We start from the raw sequence: 14,948 nt of genomic DNA on the forward strand, positions 1-14,948 counted from the left end.
AAGAAGCGAGAGGAAATATTGAAACAAGAAGATTGAATAATAAACTACATTAGATGTGTTAGTGGCATATGCTACCTTTGGCCTCAAAGAGCCTATCTATTAAATTACCATCTAAAATGAGACAGCTTTGAGAGGCAAAGGGCGTTTAAAATCACACTTTTATAGTTCCCATCATATTTCAGAATAGCTGATTCTCTAAATGTTTCAAAGAACTACTGGTGAAGTAACTTTTAACAAGCGCTGGCAGAAGTTAAACACAAAATAAGCACTCCTTTTCAATCCAAAACTTGAACATTTTGAAATGGAGCTGTGGGGTAGAAAAATCTTTGAATACATTTTTTTAGATAACTTAGCATCTTAACAACATCCAATTGCTAAGTGGAAATTACCACACCAAATTCCAATATTCTTGGTAAGAGGTTTATGAGCCTGTAGTCTGGCCGCAGCCCTCAGGTAAGCCACGGTGGGGGTTGTTTACACGTGCGCCCGGGGGCTCTGGAGGGAGCGGCAGTCCCATGCAAATGCTTCCTTCTCAGGCGCCCAGCTGTCAGTATCCCCGGCGCCCCAAGCTCCACAGGGCCCCCGGACCCCACCCAGCCCCGAGCAGGCTGGGATACAAGGCCAAGCAAGGTTATGTCATATATTGGATCCTTTTGTGCCCCCGGGGGCCACCAACACCCCGTTCCTAAAGGTGCAGCTTACGGCAGGCCCGTCCCCTCAGGGTGTTAACCAGGTACAGTTTGCTCAAAGCCTTCAGTCTGTTGCCGGGGAGCAAGCTGGGCGTCGCTATGGGGCTCTGAGAGTCCTGAATTCTTCCTGGGATGGTGAAGATTACACATACAAACTCTTTGAAGTTGCCCTCACTGATCCATTCCATAAAGCGATGAGATGGAATCCGGATCAAGCACAGGGAGGTGCGAGGGCTGCCCGTCTGCAGACAGCAAGAGCGACCTTGGAAAGGGCCACAAGCCATGCAGCTGGGAGAAGGCATGATACTCCCCAGCTCCATTCTTGCTAATATAAGTAATGTTTATAAAATTCTTACCTAAAAAACAATTTAAGACAGTAAAAAAAAAGGATTTATGAGCCTTTTAGTTTGTTTTCTTCAACAAATATCATGCCTTTTATGCCACTGTGCAATGCTATATGATACATATTGCCCATTAAATCCAGCCTACAAATCTGTTCTCTCAGTCTCTGGCTTGACTCCCCTCAGCGTTCGAGCAAAGGTCTGTCGGCACATCTTTCTCCTGCACATTACTCACTCTCCAGTTTATGTGTCCTCTTTCTTTATTCTAATCCAAATCTAATACCTCATTCAAAGATCTGATCAAGTCCTAATCCCTTAATAAATGCGAGTGCAGAGCAAAGAACCATCAAGATAATAAGGCTTTGAAAATTTGTAACAGTGGTTTTACAAACCGTCATCTTGCAAAACACTGGTTTCCCACAGGCTGATCTGAGATATTTTAACTACTAGAATCTTAATATTGAAAGCCTTTTCCCAATCTTCGTATTAAACATATAATTAGTAGATAAAATTTTTGATGCTAAAGAATTTATTTTATACATTTAAAGTAAAACTTTAGTGTCAGCTAATATCTGCCAGAGGACAAAATGAATATATTAATAAGTAGATACTAATAAAAATTGAAAAAATTATTCATTTTATCTTCTAGGGGTTTTAGGTGTCAATGCATTTTAAATGACCATTCCCCTCATTTGAAAGAAATATGCCCCCCACATACATTAATATATCAACATTCTAATTACCCATTAGCTTTTTTTTTAGACTAATTAGAATAATTTTCTGATATTTCTATTAGCTCAAAGCTGTTGAGGAAAAAAGGGATTTTAAGGAAAGTAACCTCACTTAAACCCTATATAATTTTGTTAACCAGCATCATGCCAATAAATACAATAAAAAAGAAAAGAAAAAAAGTAACCTCATAAGGTGACCTGATCATAAATTCTTTGCTGAGGAGGTCCTAGTGGGTAGTCATGCTCCAGGGATATAACTTTTTAATAAAAGATTTACCTTTGCCTTAAGCAAGCCCTGTCCATTGTTTCTATGCATCTAGGTTAACACACATTTGAAATAAACCACCCTCAAGAGAGCACATGATCTTAACTATCCTGTAATCCCATGCCACATTCATATAATCTTCCTTACCTTCTCTCCCTAACTGCAAATAAAAGAAACTGTAAACTGTTATATTCTCTGAAGCATTCATCTCATTCTGCTGAGATCTTGCTTCCAGGTGTATCCTGTGTTTGGCTCAAATAAATTTTTATATAAATTCTCTGCAGTTTGGATGTTTCTTATATGGACAAAGTATACTAACACATTGAGTTTCTTCATCCAAAGTCTTAACCCTGAGCTTTGCACCTCCACCAAAGACCTGCCACCATATGAGACCATACAGAGTCAGCCAATCCATCATCATCTCTCTTTTTAGAAATGCAAAGTGTATTTTTTTACCCTCACCTGAGGATATGTTTATTGATTTTAGAGAGGGATAGGGAAGGAGAGAAAGAGGAAGAGAAACATCAATATGAGAGAGAAACACCAATCAGTTGCCTCTTGTACGTGCCTCAGTGGGGTCCAAACACACAACCTAGGCATGTGCTCCAACAGGAAATCAAACCCATGACCTTTAGGCTTCTGGGACAACACTCCATCCAAATAAGCCACACTGTCCAGGGCACATGTACTTTTTGTGTACCCAGTTGCAAGTTCTTCATGTGCATAAACTATGATTTCTACTTCTTTTATATCCTTCACACAATTACTGGGTTATCAGAGCTTCTTTATAAGTATTTGTTACATTGTTTTTCTATTATTAAATGGCACCTTCCAATCTTAGAAGATCTAGCAGTCTTCACCGCACTACCCTGCATGTGTCTTCCCAGCACAAATCCTAACTGCAGTCTTTTGATCAGAACCAATGAGTAACTGAGATCAATATTTTGTTTTGTATGTTTCCCATGAGAGTGTGCAGTTTCTCTCCTCACTCTCAACTACTTAAAAAGAATCAAAAATAAATAATAGTAATATCTAACCTCACCTATCCATTTTATGGCAACTAGATCTCTGAAAACCCAAAGTGCATTGGCTGAGAACGAGGAGAGCAGCATCAACAATATTAACAATGATAATTACCTTTATTATTTATTTAAGTTATATCAGGCATTTGCTAAGCACTTTACATGGATCATCTTATTTATTCCTCTTAATACATCTATGGGGTAGGTTTTGGAACTGGATGACCATTTTCCATAAACCCTAAAGTGGTTCTCACTTAGAAGAGAGACCTAGGGTACCTGAAGAGGCCTTGCTGTTGGCATGAGGAAGAAAGAACTGCCTTGGTGACTACACCCCAGGCAGGAGAGAGAATGTCCCAGCCAATGCCAGCAAGGATGGACGATGGCACCCAGGCCCCCATGTTCTCCCTGCCTTATCTTAGCACTACCCAGGTATCAGTTTCCACTGATAGATGAATTGAGTATTCATAATAGAAGTTAATTTCAGTTAAGGAAAAATAAATGCATATTTCTTGCACATCTGAGTTTATAGACCTAGATAATAATGTCATGCCAATGGCTCAGTGGGGGAAAAAGCTGATTCAGACAGATTCGGACACTTGTTCAAGATCATACAGACATTCAGTGGTGGCATCTGGATTGGAAGCCATAATGTCTGAATCCAGAGTGCAGCTTACATATGTTTTTATATGTGTTGGATATATCAAAAATATTACTAATATAATTAGAATAGTCTGACATTCAAACACATCTCCATATAATTTCTTCCAGAAGTAAAGTCCTTTCTGTGTATCCCTGAGTCACTGAGAAAAGGCATAAATGTATCTGGATCATAGCCCTATCTCATAAAAAGAAATATCACTCAAACTACATATAAAATTTAAAATTTTCCAGCAGCCACATTTTTAAAAAGTAAAGAGAAAAAGGCCAAATTAAGTTCCTTTAAAAATATCCAAAACATTATTATTTTACCATGTAATCAATATTTTAAAATATCAAACAATTTTACATTATTTTTATATTAAATTTTCAAAATCTGGTGTATAATTTTTAAAATTAAGGTATAAATGACATATATTAGTTTCAGGGGTACAACATAATGATTCAACATTTGGATTTACTGCCAAATGATCAAATGATTACGGAAGTCTACTTAACATGTCACCACACATGTTCACAAAAAAATTTTTTCTTGTGATTAGTACTTTTAAGATCCACTTTCTTAACTTTCAAATATGCGATATAGCCCTGACCAGTGTGGCTCCGTTGGTTGTGCATCATTCTGTAAACTGAAAGGCCACCAGTGTGATTCCCTGTCGGGGCATATGCCTGGGTTGCGGGTTGCAGGTTTGGTCCCTGGTCAGGGCACATAGGAGATGCAACAGATTGATGTTTCTCTTTCACATCAATATTTATCTCCCCATCTTCTCCCCTCGTCCCCTCTCTCTAAAAATAAATAAAATCTTTTTGAAAAATATGCAGTACAGTATTATATATTAACTATAGCCCCTTGTATATATTTTATACTGACACCACATCTCAGTTCAGATGAGCCACATGTATAGAGAGGCTACCTTTCGGATTGTGCTGGTTGAGATAAAACAGAGTAAAGTGGTCTTTCAAATTCATCACAAAGGACAATTTATGACCTCAGCTCATGTTGTCCCCAGAGAGTACCTCCATAAAGTGCTTCAGGAAGCATAGCCATTCTGTCTGTCTTTCCCATGACTTTTTCTTGGAAAAAATTCCCAGATTTTTCAGAAATCAAGCTTGGCATTTTCTTTTAGGAAAACAATTTTCATGTAAACTTTTCTTCTCTCACTTTTACTAACAGCTTTACTGAGGAATGATTGGCATACGACAACTCACTTTAAGTGAGAAATTTTTAATTGTGTTTTATTAAGAACAAAGGTCTATTATACTTTTACTACATGCCCTGCATTGTTCTGGCTTTTATTAATAATCTCAAGGAAGTCTTGCAACCTATGAGGTAGGTACTACCGGTATTTTTTGTCCCATTTTATATATCAGGAGATTGAGGCCGAGAGAACTAAGGTTACCTGTCCATGTGATCTGGCGAGGAAGTGGGGGCATCTGAATTCTAAACCAGGCAGGCTGTCCACGGCAGTACTGCCGTCATGGCTACGTACCTAAATATCAGGAGGAGCTAGGTTTGTATTATTGCGACATAAAGTGCCAGAGGCAGAGACGAGAGGAGATGCTGGGAGATTCTAATATAATTACCCAGAAAATTAGAAGAAACAAAAACGTCTTTATGCAGATTTCTGGCTATTCTCCCTTTAAAGTCGGCCTTTGCCTACCTACTTATAAAGGCCCTTGACTACTCAGTCTCTCCTAACCTTAACACTTGTAAACATTGAGCTTCATAATAATTCTGCATAATGGTTGCTGAACACATGAAAGGTGGAAGTACTTTTTAATAACGCAAAAGCATCTCATTTTTAGTATTATGCTGACATGATATGTTCAAGAATTTTTAAAACATACTCGGTTTCTATGGGATGTGGTCTCCCTGTAAGAACAACTGCTAGAATATTTTAGAAGCACCACCAACCAATATTTAGAGGACCACCAACACTCTCCATTTAAAGATGTTCCTGTCCCTTAACCTGGCCACGACCATCCACTTGCATGTTTGTCACCATTAACGAATATGGAAAGAACCTCACACAAGCCTAAATGGCATGCTTCCTAGACTCGAACATGTCTGAGCACTTCTGGCAAATAGATGAATCAGAGCTACCGGGCACCTGCTTGGGGGTGGGGAGAGAAGGGCAAAGAAAGACAAGGAAATGAAACTCGCCGTTCCTTTTAATAAAAAACACCCCGGCTAGACTGAGAGGAGTGATACTGTGTGTGGCTCATTTTGTACTGTGACTCCCACTCTTCCTGCCAGGACCCTTCCTACCCCCTCAATTCTCCCCGCATCCCACACCCCTGTCCCCTGCCCCCTGCCTCTTTCCAGGGACCTGGGCCAGAACCCGACAGGAAAAGCCATTAACAGAAATGTAGAAGAGCTGCTTAGCACAAACTTCTGAGAAATACTGGGCACCCAAATCAACACTACTCTGAAACCTCCGAAAGACAATAAAACAGAGGGTAGGAACTTTCCTCATGTGGAGATGAAGCCAGTACAGATTTGAGAAAACAAAGAACTGGAGTGAAGCCTTGGCACAACTACAACTCCGCACACCAGCAGTGCCCAGGGCATTTCGAGCCACTGGGCAAAGCCCCAGGGACCTCAGCTGGCCTCAGCCTCTCAGGCCATGTGTTCAGCAGCAGTTTGCACACTCACAAACAGGCCACACCAGGTGGCCTACCTGTCCTCGGCATCTCGCAGACAGCAAGGAAAATGTGTGGTGGCTAAGAGAATTCAGTGTGAGCGCTTATGAACATGAATGGAAACTCCAAGAAATAGTTGGGATGGGGATCTCTGGAGGCAGCTGGAGATTCTACAGAGGCGAATGCAAGCAGAATCAGAGATAATCCACATGCTGTGAGCCTAATTCCTAGCTTTGTGTGACCTAGAGGTGAGTTACACCAGCACCATGCTGATCTCAGTAGGGATACTCCAGCTCGTGGTTAAGTGCTCAATGATTGCTCAATTATTTTTTCCTGACCTCAGGGGAAGAAAATTAACATGTAAGTGGGGCCCCAGAGAGACCACGTGTGGGAGATGCCAGAAAAAAAAAATGGCACTGGGATGAATTAGGAATTGTGTCTGAGGACCCTGCAGGGGACACACTTCCCGCCTGAGGTCGATCTGATCCTGTACCTGAGAGAAGACATACTGAATGGAAGGCTCCCCTTTCGTAGATTCTTAAAACAGGAAGGAAGGGAGCAAAGGACTGGTATTTTAGCAATTAATTATTACCTTTACAAGTGAAAACAAACGATCCCACCCCACAGATCAAGTTTAATTGTAATGTAATTACTTTATCAAGGCTTCCTTTTAATGTCTTATGTTTGCTTTAATAGAAATTTATCTCAGTTCCTCAGTCCTATAACTGGGCAAGAAGTGAGTCACACTGTTTCAGAAATTCAAATCATGTTGCATAAATAAATGAAAAAAGTGATTCATCTTTTCAGATTGCTCTAAACCAGTTACAACCGAGCTGGCAATTAAGACTAACAGCTGGAGAATTTGTCCGCAAGAGGGCGCCAGAAGCTGTTTTTTTTTTTTTCCTCATAATCTCCGTGAAGCTAGTGAAGATTTTTTAATTTTTTGACAAAGTTAAAAACAGGAATGAGTCCGATCTATGTATAAAAGCAATAGGCAGGTGTATCTGGTTCACATGTTTATTTATGCTAATTCTTAAATAGAATTGAAATCTCCATAGTGGTTCAGGATGTAAAATATGTAAATAGCATCATCTGAGAAAGGGAGATAGTGGTATCATTCTACTTGAAACTGCCTTGCTGAATACAGTGGGTTTTTTGTTACTGAATTAATTTCAATAGGCTTTTCTCCAGTTAAAAGAAAACTCCAGGTATTTCAATTATTAGAATCATTGGTACATATCCTTTCATGCAATGACAAAACTGTTACATTAAATAACAGAAAGCATTAGTGAGGTATCTGCAGAGGTGTAAGTCATTGTTAATTTGCTATGCCAATTTTAAGGATTTGGGTTTTGAAATGAAGCTGTAATGCAGAATGTGAAGAAAGGGTTTTAGAATATACTATTATCAAGAGACAGCAACAAAGTTGATTTTTAAAGGGTAAGAAAAACTGAAAATACAATCCAAATTAGAGTAGAAATTGATTTAAATAAGTGTCTTTAAAAAGAAAAGGTTAATTGTACTGTGGAACTGAGAGCCCAGATAATTTCAGCAGGAAAATGTCAAGCTGACGATCCTTAGGACAGGTGCACACAGAGCAATTTAATTCAGATTATTCAGTCTCTCACACCTGTGACCAGAACTGTATTAACAAATTCAATTCTTTCATTGTACCCTGCATTTCTCCTTTCAGCACTTGAACTTGTAACCTGAACACCACACCCTTAATAGTGGAAAGGTAGGGTGGTATAGTTCTCAGTTCTAGAGTTTTTCATTTGTTTTGTTTTGTTTTGTCTTGTTTTAAGCCAAATCAGCAAACAGAGAATTTAAAAGAACAAATAGCTCAGGTTCAATCAACATGTTCAACTCAGAATCCACAGCGCAGTGGAAACTTCAAATAGACTATTTAATCCATCTTTCTGTATATTTTTATTTATTGCTACTCCAACACATAGCAATTTAAAACAACACAGCTTTATTACTCACCGTTTCTTTGGGTCAGGAATTCAGGAAAGGCTCAGATGGTGGTTCTTGCTCATAGTCTCTCATGAGACTGCAGTCAAATTGTCAGCCCAGGCTATAGTCATCTGATGCTCAACTGAGGCTGGAAGACCCACTTCCAAGATTGCTCACTCACATGGCCAGCAAAAGGAGGAGGCAGTTCCTTGCCTACTGACTTCTCCGTAGCGCAGCTTGATAGTCCTCACAGCACCACAGCTGGCTTCTTCCAGAAAGGCTGACCCATGAGAACAGAGCAGAAGCCACATATCTTTTAGGACCTAGACTGAAAAGACACAATCCTATTGGTTACACAGGTCAGGTCTTTCCAATGCAGGAGGAAACTACAAGAGGATGTGACTGCCAGGGGACTAGAATGGTTGAGAACTATCCGGATAGCTGGTCCCCCTCCCGGCCCTTGCAGCATTCCAGATGCTCATGGCACTCCTATATGTCCAGCCGAGATGCAGGCAGAACCGGTGTATCTCTGTCAAGATCACTTCTCTATCCCCTTCCTCCCACAGCATTCAGGAGTCTCTGTAGATGGCTTTCTCCTCCTCTGACCCCATAGTCTGGTCTTCAACCAGACCCTGTAGTCTGTCTCTGGGCATCTTCTTACTTCGCTCTTTTATGTTTTATTGTCAAATGTTCTGGAGATTTTCATTACTGAGGGCAGAAAACAAGGGGAGAAAAGTCTTCACTAAAGTCAGCCTTTCAGACTCTCAACATATAGCTATGAACTTCCTCATACTAACATGATTAACACCTCTTAATATATCTCCTGCACTTTATTACATTAAAGATAATTTGTCTCCCTGAGTCAAATTCCCAAAACCCTGTTTTCTTGGTCTCCCTGTGGGCCAGACTCCAGGTAGGATGGGGAAGGGGGTGCAGACTGAGGAGGGGGGAAGGAAAAAAAGAAATTACCATGCAACAGTTGTAATTCATAAGCTATTTCTAAATTATTCCTTTGGTATACTTCTTATCCAATAAAATATAAGCTCCCTAAATGCAGACAGTGTCTACTCACTCACTACTTTAATCCCAGTACCCACTACAGTGTCTGGCACATAGCAGATACTGAAAAATCATTTAGAATAAATATTTATTCTAAAATAAATATTTAGAAAAATCTATTTATTCTATTTGTTTATTTATTCTAAATTATTCTAAATATTTAGAATAAAATAGGCAGCCGCCTCAATAATATTATCTGAGAAATTAAAGTTGTCTCATGATAATCTTAGTGAAGATTCACTAATCACTATTAAAATATAACTATGTGATCTGAGACATATTAAATAATTTTAATGTTTTGACCTCATATAATTAACTAGTGTAAATGTTCATTTCTTGGTATATGTTTTTTAATGCACTGTAACTTAAGAATAAATCCAAACTTTGTCATCCACAAAAATCATTCGTTGAGCACCCACGCTATGAATGAAATCTTTCTATGGCCTGTCAATATGTAAAGTTATATCTGTTAGCAGGATTCATTATCAGATCGCTGGTGAATTTAAATATTTCTTGTTAGGTATGGATTCCATACTGGAATGATTCGCCAAGGGTGCTGCCTTGATGCAAACCCACAGCTCAGCAGAGCGTCACCATCGGCACTGAGGCTGCAGCCCCAGCAGGCTGGGCCACTGGAGGGCTGGAACCTACAGTACCGCGTTCCGTGTATTGACCAGTATCTAGGAGGGAGAGAGGCCTCGTGCTGCTATACGCAGTGTAACTTTTGTGATGTTTCACTCAACCCGAGAAGGGAGGACGAACATCACCAGAAATTGTTCGGGGAGAAGGAAGAAATATATCACTCTGGGTCCCAGCCCTAATTAGATAGCATTCACCAGATAATGCAAGGAGGAGAATTTATTTTTAAAGGGATGAGTTTAAAGATACGGTGGATGTAGACAAGCCATATAGGACAGTGCAAGTCAGTGGGCAGTACTGCTCGAGTGGCCAAAAAAAGCTTAGGAAAGAACGATTGTGGACACCCAGATGGAGCAAGCTATTCGCTGCCTCCCGGAGAGGAGCTGCGACTTTTCCGGGCCAGCCCCACCCTTCCCCTCCCCCAATCCCCTATAGAAGACAGACAGGAGGTGCCCAAAAGACCCAAGACAGGACACAGGAAAGCTTTTATTGCCTCTGAATCCTCCACATATGACCCAGTGTCTGCCGCAAGCATTGCGTCCTTAGCAAACGTGGTTTTCTGTGAACTGAGCCTAACCCTCCCCTAGCGCATGTGTGGTATCTGGCAGGTCACTTTATCCACTGCACGCACGCTCAGCTACCCCACCCTTAGCATTAGAATGATACTAATATGAGGGACTCTTTACAAAAATAAAAAATAGATAATATGCTGTGAATTCTACATCTCTAGACAAACACTTGTCCAGGAAGATCCCTAAATGAATGCTGTGTTAATAATACTAAAATGTCATTGCTTAGGATTTTTAGTAATGAAAAGACAATGCTAATTTTCTCCTTTAAATTATTCTACTCAATAAAGTTGGGAATCTGAGGCAGAGGAATCTATATTTAATTCCATGTTACTCAATAAATCTATTTTTTATGGAAAAAATCAGTCTTACAAAAGAAAAATGTTATTTATTTGTTTAGATTTAACTGTGACTGTGTAAAAATAGAACTGAGTTGTCCAAAATAGTAGATACTAGTCACATGTAGCTATTTAAATTTAAATTAATTAAAATTAAATATAATTAAAAATTTATTTCCTCAGTCATACTTGTTACATTTCAAGTGTTCAATAGCCACATGTATTAGTGGAGAACAAACGTTTCTATCTTTGCATAAAGTTCCAAGGGATGGCTCTGAGCCTAGATGAGTGCCCTCTCAAGATTCTTCTAGAATTATATTTGAAACTCACATGACTAAAATTAAAAATGACCACACTTGGGTTGGGTTATTCTGACCATGACTAAGGTATGATCACAACATTAGATTCAAACTATTAATAATGGCTATCAACATGAAATACTTAATTTTTAGAAAGAAAACAAGTATTTCTATATTTAGGTGCTGTTAAGTTATATTTAAGAGGAATGATGTAAAGTTTAAGTTCATAGAATATGGGGATCCTTTTTTAAGTTCTTTTCTCCCTGCTTATATAACAAGAGGTTCTATAATAAAAATAATGATACTTTGCCAAATGAAATCACTTACTTACATCTGTATTAATATAAACAATACAACAGATGCAGGTCTAGATAGTCAGAACATAGATATGTTGGAATTTAATCTGCCACATCATTCAGCCCTTATTATAGCACATGACCTTACCATTTATGGCAGGATCTGAAATAGGATGTTTTTTGTTGACTCCAAATTTTGGCTACAGCTAAGAAAAGCTGATGGATAGTCTACATTCTAAAGGGCTTCCGCAGGTAAAGCCAACAGGATCTCACGACCAGCAAGCATAGTCAGTGGCCTACGTAGGATGAGTTAGATTCATGGAAGAGGAGCCTTTGAAATGAATTCAAGGAAGACAGTGCCACTGTGTCTCTCTTCACCCTGCTGTGCAGGAGCGGGGAGTGCTGTGCTGCCCCAAGACAAAATGCAAGTAAAAGGAGCCCTAAGAGAATCACTCAGAGAGATTAAGGTTTTCTGCAGGTTTTTCACCACTCAGGTGGAATTTTGCTGAGTGGCAAAAGAAAAATGTGTAGCCACACTCGTAAGAGTATTTGGGGACACGCTAACATCTGTCCCCAGGTGTCGGAGGCATGCAGGAAGATGCAGACTAGGGCCAGACTAGAGGCCCTGAAGGGACCTATAGGCAGGAGGTAGCTGGAGCATCCCAGAATGGCAGGGAAAGGAGAGAGACCAACAAGAGGAATGGCCTGCACTTGGAGCAATCAGCTGAACCCAGATGCGTTTTTCCCAGGTTCAATCTGCCTGACCTGAGAGACAGCCTCTCAAGGCTAGTGACAAGGCAGAAGCTGGGACAGGGATGTTGAAAAGTGTCAGCCATCAAATGCATTGCAAGCATCAAGAAACTAGTGCAGAGATGCCTGAAGAGGCAAAAGAGGGCAGAAGACCCATAACATCCTCCAACAAAAGAGAACTAACAGCTGATGTCTGTGAAAATCAAAAGGAATCAACACCCAAAACACATTCCTTGAAGAAAGGCCAATACCCCCAGTAATAATGAACTCAGTAGTAATATCCAGAACAACTAACAAGTATTGAGTAAATGCTTTGTATCAATTAACTCATATAATCCTCAGGACCAGAAATAATTACTCAAATTGAACCATAAATGAGGAAACTGAGACGCTACAGAGTTATAACCAAAGTCATAAAGCCAGTGGGTGGTAGATGGTCTAAACCCAGGTATCTAATTACGAAATACATGCTCTTAACCACTGTACTTTACTGCCCCCCTTTTTACTCCTTTGCTCCGTATGACACTCCTCACCTGAATCCAGAGAACCAAAGCACTGTGAGTGGAGAAGTGGAAGAAGATTTGAAATAAAGAGATGGAAAGAAAAGTTAACACGTCCCCCTGCTGCCCACATCACTGATCCCTAAAACAGGGTCAGGGCTGATCCTAAAGGCAAAAAAGTTTACATTGGAAGCAAGATTAAAATGCGTTTGGATGGACTTTTAAACACCTGTTAATGACTGACTATAAGATCTGTTTTAAATGCTATCAAATACTGGGGAAGGAAAATCCAAAAAATCAGGTGTGTCATGTGGTAGGAGAAAAATAAAGCTATTTTCTGACCTCATTTCACTGAATCCAGAGCAGTCAATAAATGTTTCATTTTTATAGCTATTTTTAATAGTTAGACAACGTGCAAATAGCTCTGCTATGCAAATCAATAAATAAACTCATCAAGAGGGAGCCAAGATTAATTTTAGTCATAGGTCTATCAGAATATAAATCTGGAAGGACTTTGGAAAGTTATCTATTATCCTTTCAACAGACTGCAAGTCTAAGCTATTAATAAAAAATCATTTTTTATTTTATTAAAACATGTTCTCTAAATAAAATCTCTTAAAATAAATAAATAAACAAATAAATAAGCCTAGTTAACACATCTTGGCTGCCGTGTCTCAGTGGGTTGAGCGTCGTCCCACAAAGCCAAAGGTCGCCAGTTCAGTTCCCAGTCAGGACACATGCCTGGGTTGTGGGCCTGGTCCCTACTTGGGTGGGTGTGAGAGACAACTGATGCAACCAGTCTATGTTTCTCTCACATAGCGATGTTTATCTCCCTCTTTTTCTCCCTACCTTCCCTTTTATCTAAAATAAATAAATAAAATCTTAAAAGTAAATGATTAATGTTTTCTTATTTTTTTCAGCATACCATGTAAATTAAATCAAAATGAAAAATAATTGCTGTAGAAGTTTTCAGAGTAATTGAAGCTTAATGGTGATCTAAGAACACAACAGAATAAACTAATAGAATACTGAGCTACTTGTCTTCTCAAAATTTCACAAGCACCAAAATTTGTAACTTCAGAAATTATATTTTCTCAACTGCTTATCCTCTCACTTCAATTCTGTCAATGGGATATGGTTTAAAGCAGTCAAACTAATGAGAGCTGTAGAATAAATGGAAAAATATTCTGACTTCCAGAAACCCACAATAATTTAGAGAAGTTTGAAATAAGTTGGATATACATTTTTCAAACTGCCTTTCCACCAGATTACACACAAAACATTCTCAATAGTTATTGAGGGGGAAAAATCTGTCAAAAACTTGCTGATATTTTGAACCAGATTATTGAAAGCCTGCCCATTATAGTGAGTCTTGAAAAAAAAATGTTTGCTCAATAATTTTTGATTGAGTAAATGACTTTCCTAAGATATTTCACATAAAAAAAAATGGTCTCAAGAAAGAAATCTTGTTAGAAAATCTAAATTGTCTATAGAGTCTTTAATGTTGACTAACCTTGGAGAGGAAGTAATCTCTAGATGAGAAAAAGAAGCACGTGAAAAAATTTTAAGTTGCTGAAACCCTAAACAGGGGTGGTTTTAAGTTGCTGAAACCCTAAACAGTGGCTCAGTCTGGGGGTTGTAACTGTGCTCACAAAGGATACGAATACAACAGCTACCTCATTTCACTTCCTTCCTGAACTTTTGTAACTTTCTAACTGTATATACTTTTCCAAAATGAATTTTATCACTAGCTTCCCATTTTCAAGTAAGGGCAAAATTAAAAGGAGCCAATTCTAGTTTTTGATCTAACAGCAATAAAGGCCTAGGCCATCTCTTCAGAAATTCTGACTTGTAATTTATCTTGGGTGAACCTAAGGTCTAAGTATTTTTAAATAGTCTCCCTGGGAAGAGAACCACTGCTCTGGCTTATTTGTATAGTCAGGTTTGCTTCATTATTCCTTTATAAAGGTATCTAAACCAAACACAATAGAAAGATGCAACCCTGCAGTTAACATCTCTACAAGCAGAGTCAGCCCTGAAAGCCCCAGCATTCCTGGGATTCTGCAACTATGCCATTTCCTGGCTATTCACTGTAGTTTTCCCAGAACGACACATGTCTTAATTGGGGAAAAAAATTATAATTAAGTCCTAAATATAATGTAAAATCTGGTTTTTTAAAGATCATTAAACGTTT

The 14,948-nt window shown here is 39.0% G+C and overlaps 1 pseudogene; it reads left to right on the top strand.

Annotated features, from left to right (window-relative positions):
• The first annotated feature begins 515 nt into the window (after positions 1-515).
• Positions 516-993, top strand: LOC129083556 (60S ribosomal protein L15-like; annotated as a pseudogene).
• The last annotated feature ends 13,955 nt before the right edge of the window (positions 994-14,948 follow it).

This window comes from Pteronotus mesoamericanus, unplaced genomic scaffold, assembly GCF_021234165.1.
Source record: "Pteronotus mesoamericanus isolate MK-2021 breed Mesoamerican mustached bat unplaced genomic scaffold, CSHL_Meso_final scaffold_167, whole genome shotgun sequence".
Lineage (NCBI taxonomy): Eukaryota > Metazoa > Chordata > Mammalia > Chiroptera > Mormoopidae > Pteronotus > Pteronotus mesoamericanus.